This window comes from Thalassophryne amazonica, chromosome 3 (assembly GCF_902500255.1).
Source record: "Thalassophryne amazonica chromosome 3, fThaAma1.1, whole genome shotgun sequence".
Taxonomy (NCBI): domain Eukaryota; kingdom Metazoa; phylum Chordata; class Actinopteri; order Batrachoidiformes; family Batrachoididae; genus Thalassophryne; species Thalassophryne amazonica.
The window spans coordinates 13,991,250-14,007,139 of NC_047105.1; positions in this window are offsets into that span (position 1 = coordinate 13,991,250).

Consider the following 15,890-nt stretch of genomic DNA (forward strand, 5'->3'; position numbering starts at 1 on the left):
AATGACTAATGTAAATAAAGTCATTGACATATTCAGTGATTTGGAAATGTTCATGTATCCACCCCCTGACTGGGCAAAGAAAACTGACTGCAAAGTGATCATTTTAGTTGCATTATACTTGAATAAGTATAAAGTTTGCATGTTGGAAAAATATGTAAACTTTATATTTCTGTTTTTTTTTTTGGTTGTTTTTTGTTTGTTTGTTTTGTTTTTTACCCAGTTTGTCCCTCCATAGCAACCATATTTTGATACACATTTTATGTACAGGAAACCTTGCCTGTTGCTATGGCTAAAAAAAGCTGGCAGGACCACTGACCTATCGATCAAATACTAATTTAGTCTTGTTGAATTAGAGAGAAGGACTTTAAAACTTAAAGCCCTTCCATTGAAGGGCTCAAGTACAAAAGGTTCACTTTAGCCTGATGTCCAACTTGCCCTTTTGTTGGATTTATTCCAGGATCACATGGTCATAAAATGTCACGCTTGGTTTAGTTTTGCTTTGTTTTTTTGCTTTTCATTAATATTCATGTTGCCATTCTCCTTAAAATTAGCAGTTATAAAATGTCGTGACACAGGACCCACAGTCAGGGAAGGTCCACTAGTCCTTGGGTCCACTGGTCCTAACCTCTTGATATGATTTGATGGTGTATATTACAACCCTAAACTGATTTTTGAAGTTCACAAATAAATCTAATACTTTTAAATACAAACCAGATCCATTTTTGTTCATTTTATAAAAATAAAGCATATGATTCTGCTGACATACAGTGAGGAAAATAAGTATTTGAACACCCTGCGATTTTGCAAGTTCTCCCACTTAGAAATCATGGAGAGGTCTGAAATTTTCATCTTAAGTGCATGTCCACTGTGAGAGACATAATCTAAAAAAAAAAAATCCGGAAATCACAATGCATGATTTTTTAATAATTTATTTGTATGTTACTGCTGCAAATACGTATTTGAACGTCTACCAACCAGCAAGAATTCTGGCTCTCACAGACCTGTTAATTGTTCTTTAAGAAGCCCTCTTATTCTGCACTCTTTACCTGTATTAATTGCACCTCTTTGAACTTGTTACCTGTATAAAAGACACCTGTTCACACACTCAATCAATCACACTCCAACCTGTCCACCATAGCCAAGACCAAAGAGCTGTCTACCCAGACAGCAACATGGGGCATAACGATAAGCAATTTTATCTGCACTCGGTAGAAACTATCCATTAGCGGTTGTAAACTCTGTACTCTGTAATCGTGATCGTCACTGAGGCTTTCTTAAATGCTTATTGCAAAGCGGTTTGTTTCTTTATGACAATCAAGTTTTATAAGTCCAGGGACACTGATCTGTGTGTTATAGATACAAATCAGTTTCCTCGGATCCACGGAACTTATCCCTGTAAAACTTATTCCTGCCACGGTGCTGTGATGCGGTCCACATCTGCCCCAGATCCGTGCCAGATATGGTCTGTAAACGGTTGGTCTTTTGCGGATCCAGTTCAGATCTGGTCCGGATCTGTTCCAGAACTGTAAAGCGGAGCCATGCCGGATCTGGTCCAGGGTGCAAAAACTGTCTGGACCGGATCTGTTTTCAGGATTGGTACCAGATGTTGGACTACATCCGGCCCGGATCTATTTGCTGTCTGGGTAAGGACACCAGGGACAACAAAACTGTAGACCTGCACAAGGCTGGGATGGACTACAGGACAACAGGCAAGCAGCTTGGTAGAAGACAACAACTGTTATGATTATTTATTAGAAAGAGGAAGAAACACAAGATGACTGTCAGTCTCCCTCGGTCTGGGATTCCATGCAAGATCTCACTTTGTGGGGTAAGGATGATTCTGAGAAAGCTCAGAACTACACAGGAGGACCTGGTCAATGACCTGAAGAGAGCTGGGACCACAGTCACAAAGATTACATTAGTAACACATGATGCTGTCATGGTTTAAAATCCTGCAGGGCAGCAAGGTCCCCCTGCTCAAGCCAGCACATGTCCAGGCCCGTTTGAAGTTCACCATTTACCATCTGGATGATCCAGAGGAGGCATGGGAGAAGGTCATGTGGTCAGATGAGACCAGAATAGAGCTTTTTGGAATCAACTCCACTTACCATGTTTAGAGGATGAGAATAACCCCAAGAAAACCATCCCAACCGTGAAGCATGGGGGTGGAAACATCATACTCTGGGGGTGCTCTTCTGCAAAGGGGACAGGACGACTGCACTGTATTGAAGGGAGGATGGATGGGGTCATGTACTGCGAGATTTTGGCAAACAACCTCCTTCCCTCAGTAAGAGCATTGAAGATGGGTCATGGCTGGGTCTTCCAGCATGACAGTGACCCCAAACACACAGCCAGGCCAACTAAGGAAGGGCTCCGTAAGAAGCATTTCAAGGTCCTGGAGTGGCCTGGCCAGTCTCCAGACCTGAAATCAATAGAAAATCTTTGGAGGGAGCTGAAACTCCAAACCTGAAAGATCTAGAGAAGATCTGTATGGAGGAGTGGACCAAAATCCCTGCTGCAGTGTGTGCAAACCTGGTGAAAAACTACAGGAAACATTTGACCAAATATTAACATTGATTTTCACAGGTGTTCAAATACTTATTTGCAGCAGTAACATACAAATAAATTATTAAAAAAAATCATACATTGTGATTATGTCTCTCACAGTGGACGTGCACCTAAGATGAAAATTTCAGACCCCTCCATGATTTCTAAGTGGGAGAACTTGCAAAATCGCAGGGTGTTCAAATACTTATTTTCCTCACTGTACACCGTTAATCACCTTTCATTGTACTGCTGTCTATGAATCTGTTGAATTGAAAATCAACAAAAAATGATAATTCACCATAATTTTTTTTTTTTTAAGTTGTCACACTTTTATAAGTCTACCATAAATGTAAAAACAACTTCAACGTTCTCCTAAATACTAGGACTAGGGGACCCTAGGACTAGTGGGAAGTCCCCCCCAGACACTGCCATGACTTTTTTTTTATTTTTAACTCATGGTTTCTGGAATAAGGACATGTTCTCTGTGCCTGCTGCTTGCTGTATCTTCTACACTCATCAGCGAGGATCATCTCTTTCCCCCACAGATGGTGTGGACGTATTGTGTGTCTCATAAATTTAGAAAAAAAATGGTTCAGAAACAAATCATTTCAGGCAATCATTTTGTTTCCTTATAACAAGAGTACTTCTACTTACACTCATTGAACTGTGGAATTATCGAGAAATTTAACATTAAAACTCAGCAATGTTTAACTCAAAAAGGTCGATACAAAGTGATGTTGCACGATTTAATGTCCTAATAGCTGGATACACCTGGAATGAACCAGTCTACCACAGAGATGTATAATTGGAAGTAACAGTTAATGGCGCCTTAATCCTGTGATATGATCACGTCATGCTGTGTAATGGAAACTCTGTAAAATCCTGTTTGTCAGCTTAGTCCTCCAGAGCGAGCTGAAGTGAATGTGTTGGCTGAGTTTATGACAACACATCAGGCATCTGCGGTGTGACATATGGCGCCGTGACACAACATCGATACATCTGGTCCAGTCAAAATGTCAAAACAGAAGTATTGTGACCTTACTGGTCATTTGAGCAGGATGCAGTAGCAGCAGCAGCCACGCTGCAGAACTTGTGCAGCAAAATTTCCACCAGTGCCACACTTTCAAAGCCTGTTGATCAGTTTGCTGCCTTGTATGCGTCTTCACTCAGCCCACCATCACTGAAGAAATAAAAAAAAGAGTGGTCACAACTCATACATTTAGTCACATTCAAATGATACGTTCACATTCCTGTCTGAAGTGATCTAAAACTGGTTTTTGTTTCCTGCATTGTTGGCAGATCAAATTTACTTAGTCGTCAGGAGGTGATGGTCTAGTGGTTAAAGTGTTTGGTTTGAGACCCGAGGATCCTTGCTTCAAATCCCAGCCTGACAGGAAAATCACTTAATCCCCTAGTTGCCCTCAGTGTGTAGTGAGTACCTTGTATGGCATCACCCTCACATCAGGGTGAATGTGAGGCATTATTGTAAAGCACTTTGAGCGTCTGATGCAGATGGAAAAGCGCTATATAAATGCAGTCCATTTACCATTTTACTTGCCCCAAAATCTGTTTTATTTTTACCCAAGGCCTAAATATGGCCATCGAGTATTGCAAAGACTTTGCGTCTGTCCGTCCGTCCTTCCATCCATCTGTCTCTGCTCAGCATAAGTCCATTTGCAGGGAGCATTCTTGGGACACAGACCTGGTTCAAGTTCAAAGATGGCTAACCTTGACCTATTTTAAAGGGTCAAAAGCTCACATTCTTTCTACACACTCTTTCATTGATTACATGCTCATACGGCCGAGGGTATTTTCCATTTTTTCATGATCAGATTTGGGATATTTAAATATGTACAACTAGTTCCTGGTAATGTGACTAGAGTGAGAAAGGTCAGATATATATGAATGAGTATGAGGGTGACTTTTCCATCAATTATCAATTTGGCCCGCTTGTTTTTGTGATCCAAGATTCATTTAAGATTTGATTCATATGTTACGGCCGAATCTCTACACTCACTCTCAGCCTTAAACCCTGAATGAGGGTGAGAGGTTGCATGGGTTCAATGGGACAAAACCTCGTGACATATCACGATACCTTGATGATGTCATATTTTTTACTATTGTACACATAAAAATTATTTAGGCCTCTGAGTAAGATACATAGATTTTAATTGCATATTAGGGTTCCATCCATTTGGACTGCATAGTTTTTATAAGCAAATGAAAAACTTAATGTGAAGCATATGTTGGGAAAGTGTAAGTACACGGACCCACAACAGGGGGCGCAAATGAACGGACAATGGAATAGGTCAAATAACAACACTTTACTGTTGCGAACGTGCACAACAAACACAACAGATCACACAATAGATGAAAGGCCAAATTACAAGGTGTCGTGTGGGCAGGCTCGAGGATAGGAGACGCCTGTCCAAAGCAGAACCGGAACCACACGATTTCCTCCGCCACCAGACCCCGGGAATACTGGAGCCGCCAAGTCCCGAACTCCCAGGTGGCCACTGCCTCCGCGTGTCGGACCTGGTACTGCTGGCGAGGAACAAAAACACAGTTAAACGTGGGTGCGTCTGCACCCAGCAATCTGCACGGCAGGGAAGCTACCTCCACCTCTCGTTGGAGAAAAAGTCTGTTATCACTCACAAAAATCACAAAAAGGCTTTCTATCAAGCAGTCAGGCTGAGGATATTACCTTTCAGGTAGAACGATATCTCGGCAATGAGGTGGAGATGCCGTCTTGCTGATATACCACTGTAGATCCGATGATTGATGACAGCTGTCGTCGGTGATAAGCGACAGCTGTCACCCCGGCTGCTCCTGTGAGGCGGCAGCGCCCTCTGGTGCCTGGAGCCCGCACTCCAGGCAGGGCGCCCTCTGGTGGTGGTGGGCCAGCAGTACCTCCTCTTCAGCGGCCCACACAACAGGACCCCCCCCTCAACGGGCGCCTCCTGGCGCCCGACCGGGCTTGTCCGGGTGGCGGCGGTAGAAGTCAGCCAGGAGGGCCGGCTCCAGGATGAAGCTCTTCTTCACCCAAGAGCGTTCTTCGGGGCCGTACCCCTCCCAGTCCACCAAATACTGGAAGCCCCGGCCCATCCGTCGGACATCCAAAAGCCGGCGCACTGTCCAAACCGGCTCGCCATCGATGATCCGGGCAGGAGGTGGTGTCGGACCTGGAGTGCAGAGGGGTGAGGTGTGATGCGGTTTAATCCTGGACACGTGGAACATGGGATGGATCCGCAGTGAGGCCGGAAGCTGAAGCCTCACTGCGGCGGGACTGATGACCTTGAGAATTTTAAATGGACCTATGTACCGTTCCTGTAGTTTTGGGGAGGCCACTTGCAGTGGAATGTCCTTGGTTGACAACCACACCTCCTGCCCAGGACGATACGTAGGAGCCGGGGTCCGCCGCCGGTCTGCATGGGCCTTTGTCCTCATCCGGGCCCTCAGCAAAGCAGAACGGGCGGCACGCCACACCCGACGGCACTTCCGCAGGTGGGCCTGGACCGAGGGCACACCGACCTCTCCCTCAACCACCGGGAACAACGGGGGCTGATACCCCAGACACACCTCAAAAGGGGAGAGGCCGGTGGCGGACGACACTTGGCTGTTGTGGGCGTACTCGATCCAGGCCAGATGGGTACTCCAGGCCGCCGGGTGCGCGGCTGTCACGCAACGCAGGGTCTGCTCCATCTCTTGATTGGCCCGTTCTGCTTGCCCGTTGGTTTGGGGATGATACCCGGATGAGAGACTGACCGTGGCCCCCAGTTCTCGGCAGAAGCTCCTCCAGACGTGCGAGGAGAACTGGGGACCGCGATCGGAGACGATGTCTGTTGGGATCCCATGCAGCCGGACGACGTGGTGGACCAGGAGGTCCGCTGTCTCCTGGGCTGTTGGGAGCTTCGGGAGGGCCACGAAGTGGGCCGCCTTGGAGAATCGGTCCACTATCGTGAGAATGGTGGTGTTGCCCTGGGACGGCGGGAGGCCCGTGACAAAATCCAGGCCGATGTGGGACCAGGGGCGATGAGGCACAGGCAGCGGCTGGAGCAGTCCCGGTGCCCTGCGGTGGTCAGCCTTGCCCCTGGCGCAGGTGGTGCAGGCCTGGATATAATCCCGGACGTCGGCCTCCAGGGATGCCCACCAGAAGCGCTGCCGAACAACTGCCATGGTTCTTCGCACCCCTGGATGACAGGAGAGCTTACAGCCGTGACAGAAGTCCAGGACTGCAGCCCTAGCTTCTGGTGGGACGTAGAGTCTATTCTTCGGCCCAGTTCCGGGGTCCGGGCTTCGTGCCAGGGCCTCCCGGATGGTTCCCTCTACGTCCCAGGTGAGGGTGGCCACGATAGTGGACTCCGGGATGATGGGTTCCGGTGGATCCGACAACTCCGTTTTGACTTCGTCTTCATGTACTCGGGACAAAGCATCCGATCTCTGGTTTTTGGTCCTGGGACGGTAGGTGATCCGGAAGTCAAAACGGCAGAAGAACAGTGACCAGCGGGCTTGCCTGGGATTCAGCCGCTTGGCGGTCCTGATATACTCCAGGTTCCGGTGGTCAGTGAAAACCGTAAATGGCACGGACGTTCCCTCCAACAGATGTCTCCACTCTTCAAGAGCCTCTTTCACCGCAAGGAGTTCTCGATTGCCGACGTCATAGTTCCGTTCGGCCGGGGTCAACCTGCGGGAAAAATAGGCACACGGGTGAAGGACCTTATCGGTCTTCCCGCTCTGGGACAGCACAGCTCCTATCCCTGAGTCCGAGGCGTCCACTTCAACCACTAACTGGCGGCTAGGATCGGGCTGCACCAGAACTGGTGCAGACGAGAAGCGCCGTTTCAACTCCTTGAACGCGGCATCGCAACGATCCGACCAGGCGAAGGGGACTTTTGGTGAGGTCAGGGCTGTCAGGGGGCTAACTACCTGACTGTAGCCCTTAATGAACCTCCTGTAGAAATTAGCAAAGCCGAGGAACTGTTGCAGCTTCCTACGGCTTGTGGGTTGGGGCCAGTCTCTCACCGCCGCAACCTTGGCCGGATCAGGAGCGACGGAGTTGAAGGAGATGATAAATCCCAGGAAGGACAAAGATGTGCGGTGGAACTCACACTTCTCGCCCTTCACAAACAGCCGGTTCTCCAACAACCGCTGCAGGACCTGACTTACATGTCGGACATGGGTCTCAGGATCCGGAGAAAAGATGAGTATATCGTCTAGATATACGAAGACGAATCGGTGCAGGAAATCCCGCAAGACATCATTAACCAAAGCTTGGAACGTCGCAGGGGCATTTGTAAGACCGAACGGCATGACCAGGTACTCAAAGTGGCCTAAAGGGGTGTTAAATGCCGTCTTCCACTCGTCTCCCTTCCGGATCCGAACCAGGTGATACGCATTTCTAAGATCTAGCTTGGTGAATATTCTGGCTCCATGCAGGGGCGTGAACACCGAATCCAACAGGGGCAACGGGTATCGATTACGAACCGTGATTTCGTTCAGTCCCCTGTAATCAATGCATGGACGAAGTCCGCCGTCTTTTTTACCCACAAAAAAGAAACCTGCACCCATCGGGGAGGTGGAATTCCGGATCAACCCGGCGGCTAAAGAGTCCCGGATGTAGGTCTCCATTGATTCGCGCTCAGGCCGTGAGAGGTTGTACAGCCTGCTGGACGGGAACTCACCGCCTGGAACCAAATCAATGGCACAATCGTACGGACGGTGGGGGGGAAGGGTGAGCGCCAGATCCTTGCTGAACACATCCACAAGGTCGTGGTACTCCACCGGCACCATCCCTAGATTGGGTGGGACTCTGACCTCCTCCTTAGCCTGGGAACCGGGGGGTACCGAGGAACCTAAACATACCCGATGGCAGGTCTCGCTCCACTGAACAACTACCCCGGACGGCCAGTCGATCCGGGGATTGTGTTTCAACATCCAGGGAAACCCCAAGATCACACGGGAGGTAGTTGGAGTCACAAAAAACTCGATCTCCTCCCGGTGATTTCCTGACACCACCAGAGTTACAGGTGGTGTCCTATGTGTGATTGGAGGGAGGAGGGAGCCATCTAGTGCTCGTACCTGCACAGGCGAGGTAAGAGCCACCAGAGGGAGCCCTATCTCCCTGGCCCATCTGCTGTCCAACAGATTCCCTTCAGAGCCCGTGTCCACCAGTGCTGGGGCCTTCAGGGCTAAATCCTCATACAGGATTGTAACTGGGAGTCGTGTAGCAATGTGAGTGTGTCCCACGTGAATGTCTCGGCCCACCCCTAGCCCAGTCTCTAGGGGCGGGCGTTGGTGTTTAACCGCTCGGGGCAGTCTCTCAATTGATGCTCTATCGAGCCACAAACAAAACACGCCCCGCGGTCCAGCCTCCTCTGTCTACTTGGTGCTCTAAATGTGGCCCTGCTCGTGGCCGTGGAGCGTGGGGAGGGCGGAACGCGATCGGAACCGGAAGGGAGAGGGACGGCGCGTGCCCGGCCACGCCCTTCGTCTCGTTCCCGACGGCGTTCTTCCAACCGATTGTCTAATCGTATGACGAGATCGATAAGCCCATCTAAATCCCGCGGTTCATCCTTAGCCACCAGGTGCTCCTTTAGAACCAATGACAGTCCGTTTACAAAGGTGTCGCGGAGGGCAGTGCTATTCCAGCCTGACCTCGCAGCCGCGATGCGGAAGTCGACTGCATAGGCAGCTGCGCTCCGGCGCCCCTGTCTCATTGACAGTAGCACGGCCGAAGCGGTCTCTCCTCTATTTGGGTGATCGAACACTGTTCTGAACTCCCTCACAAACCCATCATATGTCTGAAGGAGCCGTGAATTCTGCTCCCAGAGCGCTGTAGCCCAAGCGCGTGCCTCACCACGAAGCAGATTTATCACATAAGCTACTTTGCTAGCATCAGTCGCGTACATGACGGGACGCTGTGCGAAGACGAGCGAACACTGCATAAGGAAATCCGTGCACGTCTCCGCACAGCCTCCGTACGGCTCTGGGGGGCTTATGTATGCTTCTGGGGAAGGTGGGAGGGGTCGTTGAACAACCAGTGGAACGTCACTGTTACGCACAGGGTCGACGGGAGGGAGAGCCGCAGCGGCGCCCGGAGGGCGCGCTTCCACCTGCGCGGCGAGAGCCTCCACCCTGCGGTTCAGGAGGACGTTCTGCTCGGTCATCAAATCCAACCGAGTCGTGAAAGCGGTGAGGATCCGCTGCAACTCACCGATCACCCCTCCTGCGGACGCCTGTGCGCCCTGTTCTTCCATTGGCCGTTCAACAGCCGGTTGACGCCCCTCGGGATCCATGACGCTGGCCGAGATATCCTGTTGGGAAAGTGTAAGTACACGGACCCACAACAGGGGGCGCAAATGAACGGACAATGGAATAGGTCAAATAACAACACTTTACTGTTGCGAACGTGCACAACAAACACAACAGATCACACAATAGATGAAAGGCCAAATTACAAGGTGTCGTGTGGGCAGGCTCGAGGATAGGAGACGCCTGTCCAAAGCAGAACCGGAACCACACGATTTCCTCCGCCACCAGACCCCGGGAATACTGGAGCCGCCAAGTCCCGAACTCCCAGGTGGCCACTGCCTCCGCGTGTCGGACCTGGTACTGCTGGCGAGGAACAAAAACACAGTTAAACGTGGGTGCGTCTGCACCCAGCAATCTGCACGGCAGGGAAGCTACCTCCACCTCTCGTTGGAGAAAAAGTCTGTTATCACTCACAAAAATCACAAAAAGGCTTTCTATCAAGCAGTCAGGCTGAGGATATTACCTTTCAGGTAGAACGATATCTCGGCAATGAGGTGGAGATGCCGTCTTGCTGATATACCACTGTAGATCCGATGATTGATGACAGCTGTCGTCGGTGGTAAGTGACAGCTGTCACCTCGGCTGCTCCTGTGAGGCGGCAGCGCCCTCTGGTGCCTGGAGCCCGCACTCCAGGCAGGGCACCCTCTGGTGGTGGTGGGCTAGCAGTACCTCCTCTTCAGCAGCCCACACAACAGCATATTTGTCAGTTGTAGTGAATTTGAATCACTTAATTTTATAATTTGGGATTAATGGCTCCTCACATGGAGGCGCCAATAATATGTAACAAATGGAATTATTAAAATCCTAAATTTTGATTAAATTGGACTGGACCTTCTTCAACGGGTCACCAAAGTGATTAACAATTTTGAGATTTAATAATTATTTGGAATAAATTTAATTAGAATGATAGTTAATTGCCTCTGGAGCACCACCAATAATGTAAGATATAGGAACAAATTAATTAATCAGGCTCAAATCATTAAAGTCAGAAATTCTACAATACGATTGGCCAAGAGGTTCCATCTGACATATGAACCACAGTAGAAATATTTACACTTTATTTATAAATATACAAGAAAATGAAGTTTCCTGGCATTTTGAATCTGGGCAGTGATTAAATAAGTTCATTTATGGACACATTTTGCTTCTCATGAGACGTAGAAAGAAAGCAGTGGAATAAAGCTCTAGGAATTAAGTAAATAAATCTGATTTCAATTTAGTGATGAATTTCAAAGCCAATTATTATTAAGAAAATTATCAAACAAATATATCAATATGTTTAAAGCCACTTTGCACCCATTAACAACAAAACCTTTTTCTGGAACCTTGAACATTTAGCTGGTCCTTGAAGAGGTGAAACGATCCGATTGGCCTCGATCATTGATGTGGTCTGCCTTTGCAGCTTGAGTTCACTTGGGTCAGCGGTTAAACCAGTGGTTTTCCCCGGGTGATCCCAAGGCTTCGGTGTTGGCTGAGTTTGCCAGCAGGACGAGCTGTTGCTTCAGCAGTCAGGTCCATCATCACCTTGCTTGACCCAAGAGGTGAAAGTGTTTGTTGAAAATGGTTTCTGGTATGTTGGAACCAAATTGAAAGTCTTTGTAAATTTTAAGTTTTGAAAGCGTTGGTATAATGTTGCAAAAAAAAGGAAAAGTCGCTTTTATTGTAAATTCACTCTTATTCAGAAAACTCCCATCCAGTAGATGGCAGTGTTCCATGGTCGCCATTTGGTGCAGTGACTCACACAGAATTTTCAGTTTTGCAAATGCCTTTTTTTAACAAATGAAAAACAAATTACATTTACAAATAGACATTTATTTGTAAAAACCAGCACACATGTTACAGTAACTTGTGTGTTGTTGTTTTTTTTATTTTACAAATAAATAAACAGCCAACCAGTGATGAGGAGGCTCATTTTCCCATAAAGCCTTCTGGCATCTGTGAGTTTGAATGCTCAATCATTCAGAATTAGTGCATTAATTTAAAACTAAAAGATATTTGTGATATTTTAAATTTGTAAAATTGACAAAGTTGATGTTAAAATCAATAAAATGGCTGGAATTAGTTTGGCTTTTAAACTAAACCATAAGTCAAACCTGCTTTGCGTTAAATGCCTTTTGCCACATGTCTGGAGCACTCTATGTTGAATGTAAATGACTTTTTTCTTTTTTGTAGCAGTCGGTCAGTCAGGTTCCTTCTGCTGGGGTTGGGTTGAGCTCAGCTCTTCACAGCTGCCTGACTGCTGCAAAACATATAACAGGCAGGAAATAACATGTGATTTTAGAGTTTACAAATGTTTTTGACCGTTTGGCTTTACTTACTATGCTAGCAAAAAAAAAAAACCAAACATGTTAGCGGACTAAAAGTTAGTGAAACTAACTTTAGCAGAAGCTAATTGGTTCGCTGATGATTTTCAAAGTTAGCTGAAAAGCTAATCTGCTAACAAAAAAGCTAGCTTTGCTAATTAGCAGTTTACGGATTAGCAGAACTGTGCCCAACACTGAACCAGACAATATTAGAATTTTTATATATGCAGACCAAATAATTGTTCTTTGCATTTACACAAAAAGTCTTTCTTCGAACTGAAACCTGGAGATAAACTGTTGTCAAGGCTCTAACTTTATGGCCGTCTTAGATTGGAAGAGTTCCTCTCTGGTGGATGTGGAAAATTTGTAATTCTAACGTGAAGCAATTATAATGTCATATAAGTCACATTGACCAGAGTTTCACCGACACATGTTTCAAGGACCCCTTTGAAGAGCTCTAAATTACAGTTCTGTTGTGATGTGAGCTGAGTTTAGGAGACCAGGGAGTCTTCCGGAGCTTATCTCCAGATGAAACCAGGAATTTCCCAGTCAGACATGAAAGCAGGACCTTTGTCCATTTCAAACCTCATGTTTTGTTGCGAAAACATTAATGTATTTATTTAATTTCAATGAAGAGAGGCTACGCTGGCTACACAGTTAAACTGAGATCATATGAGTTTGAAACAAAGTGGATTTATTTGTGATAAATACATAAATCTGAAATGAATAAATAAAATAAGACAGTTTGGGTTGATTAGTACAATCACAGGATTTTCTTAGTTTTTCCCTAATATAGTGTATTTCTACGTTTTCAGGATTTGTCAGGTAGACCCATGTTTAATGTCACAACACTATGAACTGTGGGTAATTTCCTCAGGCAAAGTCTACAGAAATACAGACTTATGGAAAGTGGGTATTAAGGGCTCAAAATGTCTGTGTGACATCCTTCGTCTACGTGATGATTTGACAGTGGGGCAACTAAGCCCTCATGGACTTCAGAGTTTGTGACACCTTGAGTGTTGACATTGAGATTGTGCCCATCGCTGGTGATGTGAACAACAACACCAGTCAGAGCTGATATTTTCTGAGTCTTGTGAACATGAACCTTATTGCTTCTATATCAGATTTTGGCTGTTTACATTTGTGGCCCAAGAAAATTGACATTTGATTCATATATGAGCGCTATTGATGTGATGACTACAGAAATGGTGATGGTCTAGTGGTTAAGGTGTTGGGCTTGAGATCAGAAGATCCTCGGTTCAAATCCCCACCTGACTGGAAAATCAGGTCTTTAATCCCCTATTGCTCCCGGTGTGTCGTGAGCACCTTGTATGGCAGCACCCTGATATCGGGGTGAATGTGAGGCATAATTCTAAAGTGCGTTGAGCATCTGATGCAGATGGAAAAGCGTTATATAAATGCAGTCCATTTACCAAATAAAAAGATTCAAGTCATTTCAGCCCACAATGTAAACATAACAAAAAGATAGATTGTGATAGTTTTAGTCTGTTAGTTATGCACTGGCAACACAACTGCAGACGTCATTAGGAAACCCACAGTCTGTTTATGTGTGATGCAATTAAAACTGAACTGTTCACGCACCAAACATCCTCTGAAGATTAGATTTCTGCATGCTGCTGTGTAAACTTAAACTAATCCTCCATGCATGTGTTTTCTCTTGCAACCAGGGTGCTTTCTTTTATTCACTTGCTCTCATGCAGGCCTGTCTTCATTCTCATTGAATGCGTGTGTGGTATGGGATTAATTGTCTCTAAGCAGCTGTAGTCTGCCAGTTGGTTAATTTTAGCCCCAAGGGAGTAAGAATTGAGCTGTAATGGCCACAATCCCTTTCAAAGCTATAGCTTTTACTGTGATGTTTATGAAATTGACACAGTTTTACATGGAAATGAAAAAATAATGCAATTTACTGTCTGGGTTATGAATAATACATCACTGTCGTGTTCACAACATTTATAATGTAAGATGGTGATGGTCAAAGTGGAAAAACGGTCCTGTGATATAGGCTCTGTTATCATGATGCCACTGTGACAGATACAGTAGTGTTCAGAATAATAGTAGTGCTATGTGACTAAAAAGATTAATCCAGGTTTTGAGTATATTTCTTATTGTTACATGGGAAACAAGGTACCAGTAGATTCAGTAGATTCTCACAAATCCAACAAGACCAAGCATTCATGACATGCACACTCTTAAGGCTATGAAATTGGGCTATTAGTAAAAAAAAGTAGAAAAGGGGGTGTTCACAGTAATAGTAGTGTGGCATTCAGTCAGTGAGTTTGTCAATTTTGTGGAACAAACAGGTGTGAATCAGGTGTCCCCTATTTAAGGATGAAGCCAGCACCTGTTGAGCATGCTTTTCTCTTTGAAAGCCTGAGGAAAATGGGACGTTCAAGACATTGTTCAGAAGAACAGTGTAGTTTGATTAAAAAGTTGATTGGAGGTGGGAAAACTTATACGCAGGTGCAAAAAATTATAGGCTGTTCATCTACAATGATCTCCAATGCTTTAAAATGGACAAAAAAAAAAAAACAGAGATGCGTGGAAGAAAACAGAGAACAGCCATCAAAATGGATAGAAGAATAACCAGAATGGCAAAGGCTCACCCATTGATCAGCTCCAGGATGATCAAAGACAGTCTGGAGTTACCTGTAAGTGCTGTGACAGTTAGAAGACGCCTGTGTGAAGCTAATTTATTTGCAAGAATCCCCCGCAAAGTCCCTCTGTTAAATAAAAGACATGTGCAGAAGAGGTTACAATTTGCCAAAGAACACATCAACTGGCCTAAAGAGAAATGGAGGAATATTTTGTGGACTGATGAGAGTAAAATTGTTTTTTTTTGGGTCCAAGGGCTGCAGACAGTTTGTGAGACGACCCCCAAACTCTGAATTCAAGCCACAGTTCACAGTGAAGACAGTGAAGCATGGTGGTGCAAGCATCATGATATGGGCATGTTTCTCCTACTATGGTGTTGGGCCTATATATCGCATACCAGGTATCATGGATCAGTTTGGATATGTCAAAATACTTGAAGAGGTCATGTTGCCTTATGGGTGTTTCAACAAGACAATGACCCCAAGCACACTAGTAAACGAGCAAAATCTTGGTTCCAAACCAACAAAATTAATGCCTCGCAGATGTCAAGAAATCATGAAAAACTGTGGTTATACAACTAAATACTAGTTTAGTAATTTACAGGATTACTAAAAAGCAGTTTGAACATAATAGTTTTGAGTTTGTAGCATCAACAACAGATGCTACTATTATTGTGAACACCCCCTTTTCTACTTTTTTTTTTTACTAATAGCCCAATTTCATAGACTTAAGACTGGTACCTTGTTTCCCATGTACCAATAAGAAATATACTCAAAACCTGTATTAATCTTTTTAGTTACATAGCACTACTATTATTCTGAACACTACTGTATAATAAGAGGGAAGTGACCTCTCTGTGTTTGTGTATCCGGAGCATCATCTGAAATCCAGAAAGAGCTGACTTTCATCCTTTGGCGCATTTTTTCATGAGGATTCATGTTGTGAAAACAGCAAGGTGATCGGACCAATATTTTTTGAGAAATCAGTCATTTTTGAAAACAAGAAGTCTGTTTAAGTCGCACTTCCTCAATAAGAACTTATATTTCAAAATAAAAGCCTGTGAGGTTGCTGCAGACCTGACAGAATTTATCAGTCTGTCCATCCTCTAACATCCCA